The following is an 18,111-nucleotide window of genomic DNA, read 5'->3' on the forward strand; positions in this document are numbered from 1 at the left end:
TTTGAGGCCAGTAAGCAGTCCAGGTGATGTTGAGGGAGTTGGTTAAAGTTTGTATAATGTCCACCATGAACGCAGGGCTGTTATCACTGTAGATTGTGGCTGGTAAGCCAAACCGGGGGACAGTTTCTTTCAGGAGGACTCTAGCTACTTCCTGGCTCCGTTCTGTCCTGGTTGGGAAGGCTTTGACCCATCCAGAGTGTGTACAGACTATCACTAGGAGGTATCTAAGTCCTTGGCTTGGCTGGACATCTGTGAAGTCTATTTCAAGGTCCTCAAAGTGGGTAGCTCCTATTTGGACTCCTGGTGGGAGTCGCGGCATAGATCAGGCATTATTCTTGGCACAAGTCACACATTGTTTGCTTATTGTCTGACACAACACGGGCAGCAGACTGATGTAATATTGTTTTTTGAGGAGGGCCTCTAATGCAGTTTTTCCTAGATGGGTGAGTTGATGGTATTTGCTGACTAGATGCCCTCCCATTGTTGCTGGGACGAAGATGCGTCCATCTGGCAGTTTCCACCATCCTTTCTTGGCCTGGGTGGCCCCTTTGACCTCAACCCATTTATTTTCTTTTTTAGTGTATCTGGGTGGAGGGCTGGAGTTGTCAGACACCATAAGGCCATAGTAAGGGCCATATGTCATGGCCATAGTAAGGGAGGGAGCTGTGTCTACCTCCTTATTTTCCAATGTCCTTTCTCCTTGCAGTAGACACATTGATCCCTTGCTGAGGAGGCTCTGGGCTTCCCCCCTTTTGGCAGCTGGACCTTCCTTGTCCTTTTGTTGTCCTTTTCCTTCAGAGCAGCAGCAAGGAGGCTGACCTTTTTTCTCATCTTTTTTTCGGCTTCTCTCTCAGCAGTGACCTTCCTGTTCATGTAGACCTTGTTAGCAACCTCGATCAACTGGGTGATGTTCATTCCAGTGAAGCCCTCGAGTTTTTGGAGCTTCCTTCTGATATCTGGGGCAGCTTGGGCCACAAAAAGAGGTGTTTACCATCTGTTGGCTTTCTTGTGCCTCGGGATCAAACGGGGTATAAATGCGGTAAGCCTTGCATAGCCTCTCATAATAATCCCTGGGGATTCCCCTTGCTGCTGGATGATTGATGGTATCTTGGTCATATTCATGGTCTTCTTAGCCCCTGCTCAGATACCCCAGAGGGGAGCCTCTTCGTACCTGCGGTTGTGGACTTGTCCTTCTTCTGTAGTGAAGTCCCATGTAGGACGTTCTTCAGATGTGGCTGTCCTAGCTCAGGTGCCAGGATCGACAACCCTGCCTGGTGTACGTTCTTCAAGGTATTGCTGAGCTCCTCTCATAATTCTCCGTCTTTCTTCAGTGTTAAAGTGTGGAGCAGCTGTTGGCAGTCTTACCAAGTTGATCAGTGGGTCTGAAAGAGGGACTCCATTAGGTTTGTGGTTTTTTGGAATATGATGGTGTGTTAAGTTTCCAGTTGAGATCAGTAGTGGGAAAGGCTGGTAATGCATCATGGAGCTGCCAGGCTGGAGGGTTTTGTTTTCATTGTGTCTCTCAGGTTCCCGCGTCTCTCGTACTGGCATCTGGAGAGCGCCTATGCCTGGCCAAGGGCACAATCTGGCCGCTGGTTCTGGGGGAGAGAGGATGTGCCGAGTCTGGAGGTGGTGGGAGACCGAAGGTGGCAGAGTATCGGGAACCAGGGGGTTAGGTGCTGATGGTCTCAGGGGAGCATATGGCAGGGGCAAGACTGGTTCTTTTGCCGGATCACTGGCGAGAATTTGTGGAAGTGGGGACTTCTGTACCCTAGCCTGTCCCTGTTCGTTGCAGGTAAATCACACCCAAGGGGGAAGGGTTTGGGCAGTCTCTAACTAGGAGTCGATATATGGGAACTGATCTGGGTGACCTGGGTCTCTGGTGACAACACGCCAGACACAGCAGACTGTTGGGACATCTAAGGTTCCCTGTGAGGGCCATCCTACACCAAAAGTGGGCTGTTCCAAATCACATAGGGGCCTTAACTTGCCGGGGGTCATCTTAATTCCATTGTCTCCCAAAAACTCCTTCTTGAAGTTCTTGATCATAGTCTCAAGAACTGTGGGTGTTCTCTGTCCCGACTTCATAATGTTCCCATGAGACGGAGTCACAAAGACAGACAGAGGGATAGGGGTGCCCCCTGAAATGAGGAGACCAGTCAGATGCCCGTCTGTCCATGTCCCAAAGGAACTTAGGTGAAGTGGTCTCAGCTTTGTGACTTACGATCGGAAACTATTCTGATGCCGCCATAGACTGTATGGTGTTCACTACGGAATCTGACGGACCCACTCAGACTCCGTGGGCTTTTGGGGACCTTAAGGGTGCCTGCCCGTGGAGCCACACATTAAGTCCTAACTGAAGGACCAGATTGGGCTGCACATTCACTCACACACTCAGACCAGAGGTTAATACATTCCCTCCCTGGGAATCCCTGCCTGTGAAACCTCTGAACGGTCTCTGGGAGGTGATCAGGCTCCCCTTCCAACCTGATGGGTGGGTCTGACTGGGTCAGGGGCGCCAGGCCTTACAGATGTCTGACATTGGGTCCAGATCCTCACCTACCAAGTCTCCTCGAGTCTGGTGGGAACAGCGGAGCGGGGCTGGCCTGAGGTGACCAAGCAGGAGAGTGCCGAATATCAGGCAGGGCGCGCCTTCTCCATTGAGATTACTCACCGCCTCGTCATTTTCCCCAACCGGTGGCAACAATGGGCCAGTGCAGTTGGGTTTCCCAGTCAGGGAACCAAATGTTAGGGAACCTGGTCTGGATCACCCAATGGAAGAACCAAGCGGCGCTCAGAGATCTTGGAAGGCAGGAGGTTTATTTCACACAGGCAGGCTCAGAGGAGATCATTCTCCAGAGGTCTGAGACCCGAGCGCAAGAATGGGGGACAATTTATAGTCTGTTACTTCCACATTAGTAATAATTTGGTGCACGCTGCAAGTGGGGTAGGAGGAAGAACCCGGAAGGGGAGTCTTCGGGCGGGGACTGGAATTCCCCTATCAGTCCTGTCTGGCCATCTTATAACATAATTTTTCCCTATCAGAATGATACTACATGATCATTATAATTTTAATAAATGAAAGGCAAGTAACAATATGGTGCTCAAAAACAATAATTAAATATGGGTCTGCAAAGAGGGTATTGTTATAGAAAATGAAGAATGCCATGCCTTCCTTGATTGCAGGCTATCCTTTTAATTTCTATAAGTAATTTTTAGAAAAAACATAAAAATGATTCATCTTCATTATAAGAAAGCTAGCAAATACTGGTAAGTATGAGGAAGAAAATAAAAATCACTTTGATTCCTCAACCCAGTGCTAACCACTATTAACCATTTAGTGTATATTTTCTAGTCTTTCCTGTGCATTTACGTGTATTTGTGTGAGGATGTTTAAATGGAACATATTACATGTATTATTTTGCTTCTCTCCCCATTTTTTCCCACCATAAATGTGTATATCTGTTATGTCAAGAGAATTTTTTGTGTAGAATCTAGAGTCCGTATTAACATCTAACAGCTGCTATTCATTTGACTGCAGATTATGTGCCAGGTACTGTGCTAACATCTTTTTCTTTTTTGAGGGGTGTTTAATTTATGTTGACATTATTTCAGACTGCAGAAAACTTACAAGAATCTACAAAAAATTTACTCAGATACCTCAAACATTAACACTTTACTACTTTTCCTTTTTCTCTCCCTCTCCCTTCCTCCCTTTCTCCTCTTTTTTTCCTACTTTTCCTCCCCTCCTCTTATTTATCCTCCTTCTCCCTCTCTCCCTGCCTCCCTCCCTCCCTCTCTCTCTCTCTCTCTCTCTCTCTCTTTCCATATACATACTATCTATTTCTTGAACTGTTTGACAATAAGGTGCTGACCTATTTCCCTGTATACCTAAATACTTGAGAGTGCATTTTCTAAAAATAAGGTTATTCTTTTATGTAACCAAAGTATAGTTGTGAAAATCAGGAAATTAACATTGATTTAATATTATTGTGTAATCTGCAGGCTTGTTCAAATTTCAGCCCTTGTCCCAATAATGTGCTTTCATGGCAAAAGAAAATTCTAGATCATGGAGTGCATTCAGTTGTCGTATCTCTTTAGTTTCCTTTAATCTGGAGCATTTCCTCAGTTTGTATTTTTTTTCATGACATTGACATTTTTGAAGCGTGCAGGCCAGTTATTTTGTAGAATGCCCCTAATTTGGGTTTATCTGATGTTTTCTCATGATTGGATTCAGACTATCCATTTTTGGCAGGAGTACTGTAGAAATAATGTTATGCTTCTCAGGACATCATGTCAGGTGGTGTAGGATGTTGAATTACTGGTAATGTGATCTTAGATCACTTCATTAAAAATCCATCCTTGCTGATTTATACCTTTAAAAAAAAAAGATTTTTTTTTAAAGTGTTTTAAATGGTACTGTCTGCCAGGTTTTCCCGTGTAGTTACTATTTTTCCTTTTGTAGTTTTGTTGGTAAAATACACATAATATAAAATTTACCAGATTAGCCATTTTTAGGTATATAGTTCAGTGGGGTTAAGTATTCACATTTTGTTTCTAATTTTGAAATACCTTTGAGAAAACACTTTGAGACTTTATAGATGTTACTTCTTGAACTTTTTTTTAAATTTTTTTTTAACATTTATTTATTTTTGAGAGTGAGAGAGAGCATGAGCGGGGGAGGGGCAGAGAGAGAGGGAGACACAGAATCAGAAGCAGGCTCCAGGTTCTGAGCTGTCGGCCCAGAGCCTGATGCGGGGCTCGAACTCACGGACTGCGAGATCATGACCTGAGCCGAAGTCGGACGCTCAACCGACTGAGCCACCCAGGCACCCCACTTCTGGAACTTTTACTCACCAATTTTAGTATTGATTGGTGATTTCTGCCTCAATCATTTTCATGATGGTTCCAAAATAGTAGATTTAGAAATTCAACATACAGAATATGTAAATCTACCATATCTTCTACACTTATTTGTAATAATACTTTATTTCATAATTATTTATTTTGATGCTGTTCCTCTTTTGGCCTTGCTGTCCCTTCAAGCCGATTCCTGTCTCCCTTTGGCTTACGCTACTCATTCTTTGAGCACTGCCTCACTTTTTACTGCAACAAAATGTAGGCTCATCTTGCACTTTCCCAGCCTGAGCCCTGGAATGAGTTATTTCTTTAAGGAGCTCTGGTTGCTTTTGGTAGAGAATAGTTTTAAAAGCCGGGATCTGGACCCTAGATGCCCTCGTTGCTCTAGGCCCTCTCAGCAGGCACATGGAAACAGTTGTATTGTGGTGTAAGTGTGTGTCCGTCCACACACACTCAGTACATCTTCATCTGTCTACTGAAAGCAGTGAGTTTATACTGATAACCTCTGATTCCAACCCAGTACTACAGGGTTTATTCTGTCCTTCCTTTATTCTGTATTTAGAACTCCCTCTTCCAACAGGGAAAAATCTAGCCCTGTTATTCATATTTTTACTTATTGGCTCAATCTTAGAATAAACTTAAGAATTGCTAACTCATACCACTATTTAAAAGACACCTAAGCAGAGTTCAGTATTTGTTGATAGGTTTTTCTTTAGCCTAAAGGTATATACTCTAAATCTCCAGTGTCCCAATAGGGTAGCCACTACACATGAATTGTTTTGTTAAGTGTAAAGTATACACTGGATTTTGTAAATTTAGTATAAAATAAGGAAGGTCAAAGATCTTATTAGTATTTTAGTAATATTTTTATGTTGATTATATACTGAAATATTTTAGATATATTGGATAAGATATATTAATAAAGTTAATTCCACCTATTTTATTGAAATGTGGCTATCAGAAATACTAAATTACATATGTGATTCTCATGTTTCTGTTGGACAGTGCTTATCTAAAAACCATGCTTAAAAGTTACTTGGATTTTTCTCTCCCTAGCATTCTTCCCATCCTCACATGGTTATGTTAGTCATTTGAAATACAGTTCAGTTTTTTTTTTAATTTTTTAATCTTTATTTATTTTTGAGAGACAGAGACAGAGCATGAGTGGGCGAGGGGCAGAGAGAGAGAGGGAGACACAGAATCTGAAGCAGGCTCCAGGCTCTGAGCTGTTAGCACAGAGCCCAATGTGGGGCTTGAACTCACGAAACGTGAGATCATGACCTGAGCCGAAGTCAGACGCTTAACCGACTGAGCCACCCAGGCGCCCCTGAGATACAGTTCTGAGTTTATTTTTATTCTGAGTTTTTCTCCCCATCCTAATTGATCTTCCTTATTTTGGAATATGTGAAACGTTAACATGGTTCCAAAAGTAAGAATTGTACAAAAAAAATGTATACTCAGAGCAGTGTTCCCCCCCTTTTTTTTTCCCCCTTTCCACCGTTTTCTACCCCACTCTGTAGATAACCAGTTTCATCATTTTCTGAATTATCCTTACTGTGTGTTTTCCCTTCGGGAATGATGAGATACATGTATATTTTCTGATTTCTTCTTTTTTACACAGAAGATATATACTATAGAAAACTTTTGTGCTTGGTTTTTTCATTTAACACAACATATTTTGGAACCCATTCCATATCAATTTATAGACTCACCCTCTCTCCGTCTGTCTTTTCCTCCCTCTGACAGTTGTGTATCACTACTGTGTTGTGAGGATGTTAACCATTCTTTTATGATGTTTCCAATATTTTGCATTTACAAACAGTGCTGCAGTGGCTAACCTGGTCATATATATTTTTGTATGTTGGAAATATATCTTTGGGTGAATTCCTAAAATGGTATGTTTGGGTCAAAAGTTTAGAAGCACGTGTAAATTTCTTAAATATTGCTGTATCCCCTTCTGTGGAGGTTGTATAAATTTGAATTCTTACCAGCAGTATGTGAGAGTGTTTGTTTTCCCATAACCATCAGAGTGTTGTTATACTTCTTAATTTTTGCTAACCTTAAAGGTAAGAAGTGGTATCTCCATATAGTTTTAATGTTTATTTCTTTTGTTAGTAGTGAGGTTGAACATCTGTTCATATGTATAAAGGTCATTTAAATATCTTTTTTTGTGTTTGTTAATTGTTTTGTATCTTTTTATTTATTTCTCTATTAGATTTTTTTTCTCCCTCAATTTTTCTGAGTTCTTTTTTTTTAGGGATACTAGCTATTTTAAGTCCTATATGTTACAGGTATCTTCTCCCAGTTTGTCAGTTGTTTTTTGGTTATGTGTGTGTGTGTGTGTGTGTGCGCGTGTGCATGTGTGTGTCTGTTTCTAGGCTTTTATCTAGTTTAATTTTTCAGTCTTTTGTTGCATCTGAATTTTGGGTTGTAATTGGAATACCTTTCTCTTTCCCCAAGGTAGAGAAGAATTTACACGTTTTAGTTGTTACATTTGGATCCCTGCTTCGTTTAGAGTTTTTTTTTTTTTTAGTGAATATTATACAAATTTAAAAATCTTCCAAATTTTTTCTTTAAAAAGTACAGTTTTGCCCCAGTGTTTTGAGATGTCATGTTTAGCATACATTAAGTTTCCATTGAGTTTATTTCTGGACTTTCTACTCTTTTGCACTGATCTGTCTATTCCTGTACCATTATCACGCTGTTTTAATTATAGAGGCTTTGTAGTATATCAAGGGATAGCTTTTAACATTTTTAATGTGTCATGTTACATCTTTATTTTTCTGTTGAACTTCAGTGTCAGCTGTCTATCTCTAGAAGAAAGTTTGTTCAAAATGGGGTTTTTATTGGGATTACGTTAAATTCATAAATTACTTGAGGGAGAACTGATGTCTTTATGATGTTGAGTTATGTTGAGTTTTTTTTTATCTGAGAACAAGGAAACAAGCTTTCCATTTGTTCACATCTACTCAGGAATGTTTCAAAGTTTTTATATTGGTTTTGTACACTTGTTAAATTTTTCCATTTTTAAAAAACTCAATATATTTGTAGATCTTTATATCAGTTTTTATAGAGCTACATTATTCTTTCTAATGACTATTTTTGTATAGCTTAGATATACCATAATTTAACCTTACCCATATAGGTGGACGTTAAAGTTGTTTATAATTTTTCACTATTATTTAAAAAAAAATTTTTTTTTTTAACGTTTATTTATTTTTGAGACAGAGAGAGACACAGCATGAACGGGGGAGGGGCAGAGAGAGAGGGAGACACAGAATCGGAAGCAAGCTCCAGGCTCTGAGCCATCAGCCCAGAGCCCAACGCGGGGCTCGAACTCGCAGACCACGAGATCGTGACCTGAGCTGAAGTTGGACGCTTAACCGACTGAGCCACCCAGGCGCCCTAATTTTTCACTATTATAAATAGTTTTGGGAGAAGTATTATGGTAGAGGTCAGTTATTACCTTATGATAAAGTATTTGAAGAATTGCCTGGTCCTAAGCCCCTTTGATATGTAAAAGATTCTGAAATATTGTTAAAATGCTTTATACGTTATTAAAAGGTATACCTCCATCAACAATGTGTGAATTCTGTCTACATTTACCAAAATAGGACCTTATTGCTCTTTCTTTAAGTCTGTCAGTTTGATGGGCAAACAAAAGTACTGTGTATTTATATATTTATTTTGCATTTCTTTGGTAACTGATATGATTTATTTTTTCTTTGCTAGCTGATGAGGTTTATTTTTTATCCATCCATCCAACCATCTGGCATATTCTTATTGAGCATCCACCATATGCCATCCTGTAAGTTAGAACTGTAGTTATGACTAGAAGTTGAGCATCTTTTTGTGGTTTTCATCATTTGTATTATTCTGGTTTTTTTCTTAAAAAAAAAATTTTTTTTTTAACATTTATTCATTTTTGAGAGAGAGACATAGCCTGAGCAGGAGAGGGGCAGAGAGAGAGGGAGACACAGAATCTGAAGCAGGCTCCAGGCTCTGAGCTGTCAGCACAGAGCCCGATGTGGGGCTTGAGCTCATGGACCGTGAGGTCATGACCTGAGCTGCAGTTGGACACTTAACCGACTAAGCCACCCAGGTGCCCCACTTTCTCTCTTTTTTTTTTTAAAGGCAATTGATATGCATTTCTGCCCCCTCAGACTAGTTCTCACAGGACTGAGAATGAGAAAAGATGACATTTTCTCATTCTGTTTGGTTGATGAACTACTAAAAAGTATTTTCATCTGTTTGTGTTTATTTTCATTGCACATTCTATGGTAGGTAAATGTGTTAAACTCTTAGCATTCACGAAATGAGATAATGAAAGTTAAGTGCATAGACTAGTGTCAAAGAAGTAATTATATATTTTTATAAAAATAACTTTTATTATTTTCCAGGTGAGACTGCTGTTTATCAGAAGGAAACTTTTGTACCATTTGCCTTCAGATAAAATCTGTCTGCATGTTCTAGAGTTTTATTATTCAAAAAATAAATGTCATTTATTTGGTAAGTCAGTTGACTATACTTGTGCGTATTTTATAGAACTATTGTTTATTTACTCTAAATATTTATTTGCTTATATTTTGTTTCTTTTAGTGTCATTTTAATTGTAACTCATTTAAAACAAGTTTGAGGGTGGCAATTTCCTGAAGGACTGAGGGTCTCTTAAAGATTTTCTTCTATTCACTGTTGTTCTTAATTTTGGTGTTTGCTGTAGAGAGAACAGGGGCTGGTTAAATATTAGAATTAGTTCTCAAAGCTGGGATACTGGTTTTGCTTTGTTTAGTCTCTTCCACTGTAGGAACAGAGAATTGACATCCTTTCAAGCTCTAGAACTTCCCTCTCGTTCATATATGGAGCAGTGAAGAAGCTATGTTATTATAGAGGTGTGAAGAACTGACTCAGGAAGATTATATCTTCAGTAAAGCATAAAGAAGCAGAGTGAATAATGCTATGAAAGAAATTAGAAATGAAAAATAATGAGATAGCTAGTGAAACTGATTTTAATTATTGCATATTACTCTATAGGTGTTCTTTTTCAATTAAATTTTTTTCCAAGAAGACTTAGTAAGTTGATATAACCACTGTTCTGTAAGACTTTCTTAGTCACATCCTCTTACGGTCTTTTCAGTCTGTTCCAGCTTCTGTTTCTAATGTTTTGCCAGTGTTAATTGGGTGGCTGATATGTAGGGTGAAGGCTTTAGTGGCAATAAGAGGGTCAGTCATAGCAAATGTTAGAAGATAATTGTACTTGGGTGCTGCTGAAGCATGTGGCAAAAAATTGGAAACTAATGAAATGATACTGGTGACTTGAAGAATTTTCTTTTAAATGGTTTTACACAAAAATAATAAGTAAATATTGACGTTCAGAGCTTAAAGTATTCTCAAATGGAATCTAAGGATGAGGACTATAGCTACAGAAAAAAGGGGAAAGAAGATTCTCCTTTGATATCTTTTTTGGTGGTGTCTTTGCTTTTGTTAGCATCAGAAAGCGTACTTCTGATATTCCTACAGGGGGTATATGGCTGTTATGAGCAGAGGCATGAGATTTCATTGTGCATGAGTCTGAAATGGCCCCAATCTTAGAGCAGACCAAAATGAGTTTTAATCTTGGTTATTTAAAATCTCCTTGTACCTGTCTTATTAGGAGTATTATTTTTTTTAAGAAGAAACTAATTTGCAACTGGCTATAAAGAGTGACATTGTGTCCGGGAAAATGTTGTACTAACACACTGCGCTGTCCCACAAGAGTACTTCTCAAGTCCCTGAACGCAGTGCTGACAATCTGTGAGGGCCTGTGAATCGTTGGGCAGCAGTTGGGGAAGACGGCCAGCAGAGTGAAGTGGTTGTGTGTAAGTTACAGAGGAGGTGGGAGGGGAAGAAATGAGAGAAGAGCAGGGCAACTCTGGTTCTGTGGGCAGTTGGAATGGAAGCTATTCTTGTTGGTGCTACTGAAACGATTGTGAAGTGAACAGCCAGAGGTTGTGTGTGAGGCGGAGGGGTTTGGTGGAGTAGAAAATTGTGTATTTCACTTTTCTTTTCAAGGTGTCAGTGTTTCATTCTGTCATCAAAACTGTAAGGCTATGGGGTGTCTGGGTGGCTCAGTTGGGTGACTGACTTTGGCTCAGGTCATGATCTCACAGCCTGTGAGTTCGAGCCCAGCGTCGGGCTCTGTGCTGGCAGCTCAGAGCCTGGAACCTGCTTCGGATTGTGTGTCTCCCTCTCTCTCTACCCCTCCCCTGCTCACGCTCTGTGTCTCTCTGTCTCTCAATAATAAATAAACGTTAAAAAAAATTAAAAAAAAAAACTGTAAGGCTGCATGTTCTGTTGATGAGAGTGTGGATTGGATAGATTTAAAAATTTTGAAGAGACTAGAAATATCACTTCCTACCAGGAAATGAGACTATAAAAGTCAGGGTGATAGGGATGGGGCTTATCTTTTCCAGGAATTATTGTAATGGTAGGAAGGCCAGTTACCATATCGAGATCCCCAAATGACTGGGCCTTTATCTCAGACGAATATATATCCTGTTATTTATTTATATATTAGACCTTACATACACATACCATCAACTAGTGTTGTTTAGAACCACTTGGCCAGCCATGGCAGTCTTCATCAGACATCAGTACATGGGTTTCTGAATATTTCTGGGTTGTGGAATAGACTTTAATGTGGGGCGAGTTATGGTTCACTATGGTTTAGCCTTTGGCTCTAGCTAGGCTAGTTTCTGTAAAGTGTCTCCAAAATATCACTTTCTGACTTACTGCGTCTTCATATTGTTCAGTCTTCTTGCAATGTCTCCCTTCAATTCTCTTTCTCTATACCAGCTTATAAAGGCCTAACTCCAGTTCCACCTATTTTATTACATCTTCAACCATTCTAGGCCCTTACTGATATCTCTCTGGGTTTTTATCATTTACTGCTTTTCTCTTTACTTAGCTATCATATATTATTCTAAAACATTTTTTTTTTCTTGAGAGTGTGTGCTCGTGTGTGAGCAGGGAAGGGGAAAAGGAAGAGGGAGAGAGAGAATCTTAGGCAGGCTCCATGTCCAGCACAGAGTCTGATGGGGGCTCAGTCTCACCACTGTGAGATCATGCATGGCCCGAGCTGAAACAAAGAGTCAGATGCTTAACTGACTGAGTCTCCCAGGTGCCCCTAAAATGATAATTTGAAAAAAATATTTTATCTTCCCAATTAGATGGGGACAACTTAAAGGGGAGGCTACATTATTCATGTGGTTCAAACCATGTTATATTATTGTAGTCTTTATAATCTGTACTGTCCCAACATAGTATCTGTATCAGTACAGTATCTGCACTTAAAAAATATTTGACTCCAAGAAAATGCCATTACCTATTGTTAGCTTTTACCAGTCTTTAACATTTATCTTTCTTTTTGTATCATAAGAAAAATAGATTAGAATTGCAGTTTTAGTACCTGAGTCATGTTTGTTCAGTACATCGTACTTCTTGGAAAAGCCTTCTGTAGTGCTCTCTACAGGCTTCCTGATTTTTAAAGGAACATTGCCCTGAAGAGATTATATTCTAAGTTAATTACAGTATTTATTCTTGAATCTCTAATTAGTAAGCTTTCAATCTGCATATAAGAGAAGCTCTTATTTGTTAATTATCTAATGTTTTCTTTGCCTACTTTGAAGTGTAACTTGCTTTAGTTTCTCAGTTTCTCACCAGCCACATTTGGCCTTCACGCTTGCTAGCATAGCTTCAAGGAGGGGGAGAGAGACACAGATTTGTAACTATATCTCTAACATAGGGATTCCACCTCCTTTACAATTGTTCTATTGCTATTGCACTTTTCTTGTCTTTTTAAGCTTTTCTCTGCTGTTTTACCCCATTTTTTAGGAGGCCTATATTCTAGTCTAGTACACTAGTTCAGGGACTTTGGAATCCTAACCAACGCTTGGAAGCTGTGCGATTTTAAGCAATTTAAGTTTCAGATTTCTCATCTGCAAAATTAAGATACCTAGCTACCTCTTAGTTTGTAGTTGGGATCAAATGAGATAATATAGAGGCACCTGGGTGGCTCAGTTGGTTAAGCGTCTGACTCTTGATTTCGGCTCAGATCGAGCCCCACATCGGGCTTTGCATTGACAGTGTGGAGCCTGCTTGGGATTCTTTGTCTTTCCCTCTCTCTCTGCCCTTCCCCTGCTCTCCTCTCTTGCTCTCTTAAAATAAATAAATAATTAAAAAAATGAGATAACATATATAACACTCAGCACAGATTAAGTCTGGTTGCTTCTACTTTGAAAATTTACTGTGTGGTTTATTAGCTTTAGTCTGTGAATCCTAAAGGGAAAGAAAGATCAAGTTTAATGCATGTCATGTTTGAGGTACAGCCCTCAAAGCGTTGTCAATTTCAACTCTGTTGTCAACTGAAGGATATTAGGGATGAAATCCAGATAGATCAGTAGAGGAACTAATTTCTAATAAGTCTAGAAATAACAGACCAACCTCCAGATGTCTGGTAAGGGACATACGTTTTAGGAGGGAGTTTTTCCTTCTCTCTCCCCCCTGCCACCAGGTATATATGTGGAATAAGAAGCAGAGCTTTCTCTCCACCTTTCTATTACATGTTATATTGCTGTTGTGTTCAGTTATATTACAACTTTGGTCTATATTACTGCCTTTTGAGTTGGTCAGTAATAGGTGCACTAACATTAAACTGGGAATAGTTAAGTAGGTGAACTACCGGGATACCATGTTAGTGGAGTGTGAAAGAGGCTAAGCTACGGACTGTTTCCCATCCTATAAAGCGTGAAATCAGTTGGTGCCGATGCATGGTGACTGTAGTCACTGGAGTGTAAAATAACTTGAGGACATGAATTGTGTTTAGTTGTGAGAAAAACCTTTTCATGCCATAATTTGTTTATGTATTTTGGCACCCCCAGGATCCTGCTGGAATCATGCATCCTATATCTTTCATTGTCTTAATACTCAGATTTCTCATGGAATGTTTCTTCATTTATGCAAACCATATTCTTGTCCAATTGCATGCAGAGATGCAGAGGCTGTAAATCTCCAGATTTATACTAAAGACTAATACTAAAATACTGTAACTATTATATTCTGTTAAAGATGACATCTGAAAATACCATCTTCTATAGGGATTTGGTGTACCAGTTTCTTCTGTTTGGAAACTCAAATTTGAAGTGCACTCTACATTCTGCTTTGAAGCTTTCTCCAGTCTAAGAATTGTGTTACCAGTTTCACTGGTTGCTATTCCCATGTTCACATGTGTCTCTGGAGAAAGGGAAGTATGTAGAGAAGGATAATGTTTTTTCAAATGGTTGGGGGAGTTGGTAGGAAGAAGTATAGCGATTATTCTTATGGGGAATAGAAGAGAGGGAGTTTCTCTCCTGACACCTGGTGAGGTTCTTCACCATATGGTTTTGAGGGTGAGGCAAGGTGAATGAGGAAGTTTCAGAGACTATAGTGAATTATTATTGTCAGCACTTTTAAGTCTGGAAGGTTATTGGAAATAGGCATGCCATGAAAGCATTAAAGTTCTTTCATTCTTACCCTTGTTGGTTTTACTGTTTTACTTCAGCGGTCTTTGAACTCTGGTTGCTTTGTATTTATACATTCTAAGCAAATTGTGAATATTTATGAAATTAATACATTATTGTGAGACACCATCCTGCTGAATGTCAAGCAGTGAATTGTAGCAGTTAAATGCAGGGACTTTGAAGTCTTAACTGACACTCAAAACTGTGTGATCTTAAGTTACTTAAGCTTCAGATTTCTCATCTGTAAAATTGGGATAATAATAACTACTTCATAGTATTATAGTTGGAATCAAGTGAGATCTTTCATACACACACACATATATATAAATGAAACATTTAGCATAGTCCTTGTCACATGGCAAACACTCATTAAGTGGTAGCTGGGTTTTTCTTCCTCTGCTACTACTTTTGGTACTACTCTACCACTTCTTTGGTTTTGCTTGTAGGGCCTAAACTTTCATGCAACAGAAAACATAATTAGATACGGTTCATAGCAGCAGATTGTGAAGAATATGTCATTGTTCTCTTAGACATGGCTTAATAGATCTTAACCAAATAGAAGCTCTGTAAAAAGACTTTTTTCATGAAAGGAAAGGATCGTTATTATGTTGACTTAAGATAGCTTTGCAAATGAATGTAAAAAGTTATTTTAAAATGTATTTGGTTAATGCAAATAAAACAACCTATGAACTTAGGGAGTTTATAGGAATAAAATAAGAGTTCAAAGTATTGTCATTTCTTATTATTCACTTAAAACAAGCCATCTTTTCTGAGGAAGTGCCTTTTTCAAAATTAGTAAGAGAAATGTGTGTCTGGTGTTAAGAATAGTTGTAATAGAGATCTTGCCCAGTGTATGAGGCACATTTTTGTGGGAATGGGATGGAAAGTCTTTCTCATCATCTTATACTAATAGAAATGAGCATTGGTATGGATAATGTATTTGGTTTTGGTCTGCATTATGTGATTATTTTTGCAGCACAATTAACTTCCTGATTAAAGTTTGTCCAGCTGGTATATCCAGAACTTATACTGACTGAAAAACTGGGTAAGGCAACTATGATGGTGATAAAACTACTAGTTTTAGTTGATAGGAGACCTGGGTTCTTGTCTCAGTTCCTACTCAAATAACTGTAAGTCTCAGATAAATTCCTCAACCAATTCCTTATCTCTTTGTCTTCCTTCCTTCCTCCCTTCCTTCCTTCCTTCCTTCCTTCTTCCTTCATTCTTCTTCCTTTCTTCCTTTTCCTTCAAAAAATTTATTTTCATGTTTATATATTTTGAGAGAGACAGAGAGCAAATAGGGGAGTGACAGAGAGAGACAGGGAGAGAGAGAATCCCAAGCAAGCTCTGAACTGTTGGCACAGAGCCTGACACTGGGCTGGGTCACATGAACCGTGGGATCATGAACTGAGCAGATGAAGAGTTGGATGCTTAACCGACTGAGCCACTCAGGCACACCAGTTTTCTCATCTTTAAAATGAGGTGATACCACATGATTTTCAAACGTCTTTTTCAGCTCTAAGCTTTTGGCTATGTATGGAGGTGGCTTGGCAATCAGGAAATAGAGCAGTGACACATTTTGGCCATCAGACAGACGGTAAAGTCCAGTCAGTCAACTTGTGCTATGTATTTGACAAGAATGTAGCATCCTTGCAAACGAGGTCACATTACTCTTCTATCCATTTAGTTTAAATAAGTTATGGAGCTTCTTGCTTTTCTGATTCTAGTTGGATTGAATATCTTTCTGCTTTTGTTATTTTCAACCTTCTAGATAGGACTGGGACAAGTACATAAAGAAGGGAGAAGAGTAGAGGTTTATAGTTGTCAGGGATTCATTTAATTTTGTTCTCCAAGATAGCGAGTGGCTCTCGGATGACCTGTGGGCAGTTTTCATGGGAGGCGCAAGAGTGTGGGTGACCAAATTTTAATTTGTGGTCACCTTCCCCCAAAATACACCTGGCACACACACAAATGACACTCAACCCTATTTATCCCCACTCTCTCTGAAATCATAAAAATGAAAATGAAATGTCTGAAAAATAGAATGAGCACAGCACTTTTAATTAAAACCTAGATTCCAGCCGTTCTTTGTCACTTAATATCTATTTAGCCATGGCCATCACAACCTCGGATCCTTAGTTTCCTTATTTGGAAAATTAAGATCTTGAATTCTGACTTACGCAATCCTTTTTGGTAATGTAATTCTGAGATTCTGTAAAGATTCTTTAATGTTTATGTGAAGGGCAGTGATATTTTTGATAGAGCATTATAATTAAGTAGTATCTTGTAAAAATAGTCTATAATTTTTTTTTTTTTTTTGGCAAGGAACAGAAGTATAGGTGCTGTTAAGGCATAAATATTAAAGTATTAAAGTTAGCTACCATAAGAGCAAGAAGAACAACACTCTACTGAGACATTTTTATAACCCCACAAACAAATAAAAACAAATTCTCTAGAGTGCAGACTCAGGGTGCAACAAGTCAATCGAAAGGGGCCATACTAGGCGCCAGGCCAACCTGATTTGGGGTATAGTTGATAACGAAGCATTCATAGGAGAAGTCATTTGGGGATAAGTGAGCTTGAAAAAAGAGGACATCTATATCACAGAGGGAAACTATATCAAAAAGCTGGAGTCAGAGTCCATTTCTTCCAGTCACACAAGTGGAAATAACTTTGATACTTATATGTCCAGTTATATGAGTCTGAGTTGCTGTCTGAGAGCACTGGATAATGTGGAAGGAACAAAGGGGGCATGGGGCCCAAATAGACTAGTTCAGATGAGTGTCTAGAAGGCGACAGAGCAAATGGATACAGGAGTGTGCTTGAAAACAGGCAAAGATTAGTACTTACACAAGAGAGTGAAGCCAGCAAGGCAGACCGGATAGAAAGAGAATTTTAGGATTATGAGCAAAAGCCAAAATTTTAACTTGTCCAGGGTTTAAGCACCATCCTTGGTGTTGGTAGACAGGGTCTGCTTGGTATATCCACAGCTCCACACATTTGAGGCTAGTGATTATGTCACTGACAAACTCTACATGGTTTGTATGGTTCTGATGGCTTTACATTCAGCTGGATACACATATTCACAGATCTGCTCACTAATACTGCGGAATTCATTACACAGAACTGGCTAGTAAAAAATTTGGCAGGCAAACTAGCTTTCAGAGTGCTCTTAGGAATGGAGCCCAGCTGTTCCCTTTGGGCTTTGAGCTGTTGGAATTCATTGGGTTAGCAGCTAGAAAGAATGAAACTGTAACATTTTTAGCCTAGTTCATGACAGCAAAGCAGAGGTGTTAGAATTTCTGTTCTAGAGGTTTACACTGCAAGTAACTTAACCTGATTGTGTGTCTTAATATTACTGGGCTTCTGACCGCTGAAATATGGCTTGGATCGATGGTGGTTTGGAGAAAGTAGAAAGAGGGCTATCCATCATTCGGAGGCTCCATAGAAGCTGCCTGATAATGCTGCTTTCACCAAGCAGCCATCTGTCCATCCATCCATCAGTAGGATGAAATGAGATTTAGCGGAACAGGCAGCCGTAACTCTGAGACACTTTCTGACCAACAATTGCAGCCCTGGCCTGAGTCTGACCACAAAGCACAGCACTGGGGTTTGGCGGGATGTGGCAGCAAGTGCAGTCTCATTCCCGTCAGTGCAAAGCCTAGAATGTGTTCAGTATGAGGCCAGAGCCCAGCCATACTTCACATACAAAATTTGA

At 39.5% G+C, this 18,111-nt stretch overlaps 1 protein-coding gene across 15 annotated transcripts in view; it reads left to right on the plus strand.

Moving 5' to 3' along the window:
* The window catches only part of R3HCC1L (R3H domain and coiled-coil containing 1 like), a 95,157-nt gene that overhangs the window by 16,082 nt on the left and 60,964 nt on the right, over positions 1-18,111 (plus strand). For 10 of the 15 annotated variants that reach the window (XM_049645537.1, XM_049645536.1, XM_049645539.1 and 7 more), the window contains one exon: positions 9,261-9,369. The exons of 4 other annotated variants lie outside the window; for them this stretch is intronic. The gene's annotated coding sequence lies outside the window, so the exon portion shown is untranslated. Of the gene's footprint in view, positions 1-8,051; positions 8,669-9,260; positions 9,370-18,111 lie in introns of those variants that run through there. One more of the 15 variants, XM_049645543.1, reaches the window with a different exon arrangement.

Source organism: Panthera uncia, chromosome D2, assembly GCF_023721935.1.
Source record: "Panthera uncia isolate 11264 chromosome D2, Puncia_PCG_1.0, whole genome shotgun sequence".
Lineage (NCBI taxonomy): Eukaryota > Metazoa > Chordata > Mammalia > Carnivora > Felidae > Panthera > Panthera uncia.